At 43.1% G+C, this 6,368-nt stretch overlaps 1 pseudogene; it reads right to left on the reverse strand.

Annotated features, from left to right (window-relative positions):
- Positions 1-1,498: 1,498 nt before the first annotated feature.
- Positions 1,499-6,368, reverse strand: part of LOC112072606 (long-chain fatty acid transport protein 2 pseudogene) — an 18,655-nt pseudogene continuing 13,785 nt past the window's right edge.

Raw genomic sequence — 6,368 nt, forward strand, 5'->3', positions numbered from 1 at the left:
GAGGACACCATGATCAGAACATAGTGAACAGCTTCTATAAGAAGACAGGAGAGACACCATGATCAGAACATAGTGAAACAGCTTCTATAAGAAGACAGGAGAGACACCATGATCAGAACATAGTGAAACAGCTTCTATAAGAAGAGACAGGAGAGACACCATGATCAGAACATAGTGAAACAGCTTCTATAAGAAGACAGGAGAGACACCATGATCAGAACATAGTGAAACACTTCTATAAGAGAGACAGGAGAGACCCATGATCAGAACATAGTAAACAGCTTCTATAAGAAGACAGGAGAACACCATGATCAGAACATAGTGAAACAGCTTCTATAAGAGAGACAGGAGAGACACCATGATCAGAACATAGTGAAACAGCTTCTATAAGAAGACAGGAGAGACACCATGATCAAAACATAGTGAAACAGCTTCTATAAGAGAGACAGGAGAGACACCATGATCAGAACATAGTGAAACAGCTTCTATAAGAGACAGGACACCATGATCAGAACATAGTGAAACAGCTTCTATAAGAGACGGAGAGACACCATGATCAGAACATAGTGAAACAGCTTCTATAAGAGACAGGAGACACCAGATCAGAACATAGTGAAACAGCTTCTATAAGAAACAGGAGAGACACCAGATCAGAACATAGTGAAACAGCTTCTATAAGAGACAGAGAGACACCATGATCAGAACATAGTGAAACAGCTTCTATAAGAGAGACGACACCATGATCAGAACATAGTGAAACAGCTTCTATAAGAGAGACAGGAGAGACACCATGATCAGAACATAGTGAAACAGCTTCTATAAGAGAGACAGGAGAACACCATGATCAGAACATAGTGAAACAGCTTCTATAAGAGAGACACCATGATCAGAACATAGTGAAACAGCTTCTATAAAAGAAGAGAGACACCATGATCAGAACATAGTGAACAAGCTTCTATAAAAGAAGAGACACCATGATCAGAACATAGTGAAACAGCTTCTATAAGAAGACAGGAGAACACCATGATCAGAACATAGTGAAACAGCTTCTATAAGAAGACAGGAGAAACACCACTGTGATAAAAACAGCATTTCAGTGATGTTCGGACCCATCCCAGGGAAAATGTCCAATGTAAGAAGTACAACCTTGATCAATTTAATACAAATAAAAGTATCTAGCTATCTTAAGATAATGTACTCACTGGAGTCTGGATAAGAGAGTCTTCTAAATGATTCAAATGTCATGTAAATGTAGAGGGAAGCAGATATCTCAGTAGAGTTGGAGTCAATTCCATTTCAATTCAGTAACTGAAATTAAATGAATTGTCCCCAACCCTGGTTCTTTTAGGAGTCAGATCTTCAGGCCCCTTAGTCATAAAGTTCTCAGAGTAGGAGTACTGATCTAGGATGCAGTTTAGCCTTTTAGATCATAATAATAAGGTTCGTGAACAGGGGGGGAACCTGATCCTAGATCATCACTCTGAGAGGCATTATGAATCCGGGCCCAGGAGACTGTTCAGGAGTCAGTCCTTACCCGGTGTAGGTAGTTGACTCGTCCGACAGCTCCTATCTTCCCGGTGTAGTTGATCAATCCCACGTTGCCCTCAGTTGAAGCATAYAACTCCCTCACGTAGATGTTCCCAAAGCGGTTCAGGAATTCCCTCCATATCTCTGCTCTCACACCGTTACCAATGGCCAGTCTGACTTTGTGCTCTCTGTCGTTGTCTCTCTGGAACGTTGGGAGAAAACACAAACATTCATCTTTTCAATGTTTTTATATGTTGTATGTCAGTCATGTTATTGTGCAGCCAAAGACAAATGTACACATTGGGTGAACAATAAAGATTTTCTAATTCAAATTTTCATTTGAACAGTCATATAGTGTATTACCAATAGAGTCAACTACCCGGTGTAGGGTCAACTACCCGGTGTAGGTAGTTGACTCGTCCGACAGCTCCTATCCTATCTGACATTTGAATCATTTAGAAGACTCTCTTATCCAGACTCACAGTGAGTACATGTATCTTAGGATAGCTTAGGAGTCTGTACAGTCATATAGTATATTACCAATAGAGACAGGAGTCTGTAACAGTCATAGAGACAGGAGTCTGTACAGACCTCAAAAAGATCCTGTTGGTTTGAGTTCCAGGTAGTAAAACCGACATTTTAAAAACAACTCAAACCGAAGTCATGTAACCTCAGTATGACCTTGCCATCACAAATTGTTTTCAGAATGAAAATCAAAACCTTAAAGTACCAATATCTTTGCCTGGCTACCCAAACGCCTTGCATTGGCCAAATGCTATGCCACGCCCACGGACGTTAGTTTCTTCTCTGCAATGAGTCTGGATCTGAGTTCCTCCCTGTCAATTTCTAGAATGCAAACACATTCTAAACTTTGTGATTGGTCCCAGAAAACAATGGGTTGGGCCAGAGCCAGAACACAAGTGGTTAACTTCTTAATGCTAGGGGGCAGTATTTTGACGTCCGGATGAAAAGCGTGCCCAAAGTAAACTGCCTGCTACTCAGGTCCAGAAGCTAGGATATACATATAATTAGTAGATTTGGATAGAAAACACTCTGAAGTTTCTAAAACTGTTAGAATAATGTCTGTGAGTATAACAMAACTGATTTGGCAGGTAACGCCCGASCACAATCCATCCAGGGAAATTGTTTTTTGAGGTCATTGTGTTTTCCAATTGTTTTCTATGGGAAGCCCTATTTATGAGGAACCTGGTTGCAGTTCCTATGGCTTCCACTAGATGTCAACAGTCTTTAGAAATTGTTCGATGTTTTTCTTTTGAGAAATGAAGAAGTATGGCTGTTCTTTGTAAGTGTCACTCCAGGTGGACTCTAACTCTACTTTTTCGGTGCGCGTGAACTGGAACGCGCTTCACGTTCTTTTTATCCGGTATTGGAAACAGTTTATTCCGTCTTAAATTTGATCGATTATTTACATTTTAGGATACCTGAGGTTGGATTAGGAACGTTGTTCGAAATGTTTGGACCAAGTTTACAGGTAACTTATTAGATACTTTGTAGTCATGTTCGAACCGGTGTATTTCTGAATCAAACGCGCCAAATAAATTGACATTTTGGGATATAAAGAAGGAATTTATCGAACAAAACGACCATTCATTGTGTCACTGAGACATTTGGGATTGCAAAAAGAAGAAGATCTTCAAGAAAGGCATTTATTATATGGCTATTTCTGACTTTTGTGTCGCACCAGCCTGGTTGAAAAATTATTTTCATGTGTTTGAATATTGATATTCCTGTAGTTTGAATTTGGCGCGCTGCCTCACTGGAAGTTGTCAAATCGATCCCGCTAAAGGGATTGGCGCCTGTTTTCTGTGTCTGTTTTCTGCCTGACGCTGTTTGCCTCTCCGCTACAGTTCTGCCCGCTCTGACTCTGGTCCCTGTCTCCAGTTCCACGTCTCGTCATCCTGCTACTCTGTTCTGGATTCCCCACCTCACTACTCCCTTGGATTCCCCTCCGACCTGCTTACCCTGTCCCAACTCTCGCTCCAGCCTCAGCCTCCAGACCTGCTTACCCTGTCCCAACTCTCTCGCTCCAGCCCTCATCCTCCAGACCTGCTTACCCTGTCCCAACCCTCTCGCTCCAGCCTCATCCTCCAGACCTGCTTACCCTGTCCCAACTCTCGCTCCAGCCTCATCCTCCAGACCTGCTTACCCTGTCCCAACCCCTCTCGCTCCAGCCTCATCCTCCAGACCTGCTTACCCTGTCCCAACCCCTCTCGCTCCGCCTCAGCCTCCAGACCTGCTTACCCTGTCTCAACCCCTCTCGCCTCCAGCCTCAGCCTCTCTCACCTGGTTGCCTGCAACCCGCCCGAGCTCCCCCTGACCTGCACTCCATCTTCCCCCTGTGTTTCTATAAATACCTTGGTTACTCATCCTTGGGTTCCCCTATTCCACTCCGCGTAACAATATCTTTCCTTTTCTATACCTTCTACAGTATATGTAGGTAGAGTACATTCAGTTCCAAAAGCCATTTGGGAAAAACTGAAAAGAAAACTAACATTGTAAGCTAACATTATATTAGGTTCTATAACATTCTAACCTAACATTCTATAACATTCTAACCTAACGTTCTATAACATTCTAACCTAACGTTCTATAACATTCTAACCTAACATTCTATAACATTCAAGCTAACATTCTATAACATTCTAAGCTAACATCTAACCTAAACTTCTATAACATTCTAACCTAACGTTCTATAACATTCTAACCTAACATTCTATAACATTCTAACCTAACATTATTTTGAACTATCCCAATAAAAGGTTTGAAAATATGACCCGCCCATACGTGATTACATTCCCCTTCCCTGACCCAGAGATATGGTTTCCTAGCCTAAGCCCCACCTCCAGCCCCAGCCCCAGCCTACCACTGACTGTCAATACACATGGTTGAGGCCTAAGTAAAGGCCACTAGCTATTCTGAGAGGACCACCAGATCAGAACCACGAGGGTGTGTCCTAAATGGTAACCTATTCCCTTTATACTCTAGTCCACTAGTTTCACCAGGGCAACAGTATAGAGGGAATAGCTTGCCATTTGATATGTAGCTGTAGACCATTAGGCGTGGGAGGGTCACATGGTGTGTCTGTACGTGGAGAGGGGTTCACTTTCAATGGTGGGAACACAGAATGTTTACATTGCTTTCCAGGCCACGCCTTTGAGGGCCCTGAAATATGACGGCCATAAAAAGTAAGGGTATGTGGATGAGTGCAAACCCAATTTCATTTCTGAATTGGTTACAATTAGTTTAGGGTTAAGGTTAGGGGTTGGGCTCGTTGGGGGGTCTACGGGATGCTAGTCAGAAAAGTCTTATAGAAGTCTCTCCACATGCATTCTGGGGAAAGGCTCCTTCTGGGAGATTTGGTGTTGAGAAGAAGACAGAACTGTCTGCATGTAGCCTAGTCCAGAAGTGTCTGCATGTAGCCTAGTCCAGAAGTGTCTATGTAGCCTAGTCCAGAAGTGATCTTGTATGTAGCCTAGTCCAGAGAACTGCCTGCATGTAGCCTAGTCCAGAACTGTCTGCATGTAGCCTAGTCCAGAACTGCCTGCATGTACCTAGTCCAGAACTCTGCCCATGTAGCCTAGTCCAGAACTGCCTGCATGTGCCTAGCCAGAATGTCTGCATGTAGCCTAGTCCAGAACTGTCTGCATGTAGCCTAGCCAGAACTGCTGCATGTAGCCAGTCCAAACTGCCTGCATGTAGCCTAGTCCAGAACTGTCTGATGTAGCCTAGTCCAAACGTCTGCAGTAGCCTAGTCCAGAACTGTCTGCATGTACCTAGTCCAGAACTGCCTGCATGTAGCCTAGTCCAGAACTGTCTGCACTGTAGCCTAGTCCAAGAACTGTCTGCATGTGTAGCCTAGTCCAGAAAATAAAAGTGATAGCATCTTCCATAAAATGGCATCTCCCAACTGCCTGCATATTTCTACCCCCAAAAAGAGGTAGATGAGAAACGTCTACTACCATAATATCCAGATTGAAACGAATTTTGAACTCGATCAATTGTCTGGATTCAATCCAACTGAATTGAAAAAATCACTTAGAACATCCGGGTCAGTGACATTGATAACAGTAAGGTGACACTGGGAATCTTAATGATTCTATTTCTGAGCTACAGCTGTGGCCGGGTTGTAAAACAACCTCACCGGAAGATTAGAAGTGGCTGAGAGGGTCTCGGCTCTGATGGACACACAAGAGGGAGCAGTTCGCGCCACAAAGCTGGGCATAAACCACACCTGGCTTCAAGTAGTATTTGGAATATTTTTAATAGTTTAGATGTGCTTGATTGAAACATGCCTGATGCAATGGAACCAATGAATCAATGGAACCAAGTCCAACAAGTCCAAACCCCCCCCATCAACCTGTCCAGGAAGGCTCAGTCAGAAACACGGACTCAAAAGTATTTGAACATTTCAAATAGTATTTAACATGCAGAAAAAGCTCTCTGTGACACCCTGCCTCTGGTGTAACCTAACACACCTGTCTGAATACTGGAAGAAGATCACTTGACTTGAACAATCTGGACTCCACTATCTCTGTTAACGCTAGTCTGTAACGCCAGTCTGTGACACTAGTCTATGACACCATTCTGTAAAACTAGTCTGTAACACTAATCTGTAACTGTAGTCTGTGACACTGTAGTCTGTGACACTAGTCTGTAACGCCAGTCTGTGACACTAGTCTGTGACACTAATCTTGTAACTGTATCTTAACTGTAGTTCTGTGACACTAGTCTGTGACACTAGTCTGTGACACACTTACTAGTCTGTAACACTGTTAGTCTGTAACACTAGTCTGTAACACTAGTCTGTAAATCTCTCTCTT

This window comes from Salvelinus sp. IW2-2015, unplaced genomic scaffold (genome assembly GCF_002910315.2).
Source record: "Salvelinus sp. IW2-2015 unplaced genomic scaffold, ASM291031v2 Un_scaffold1978, whole genome shotgun sequence".
NCBI lineage: Eukaryota > Metazoa > Chordata > Actinopteri > Salmoniformes > Salmonidae > Salvelinus > Salvelinus sp. IW2-2015.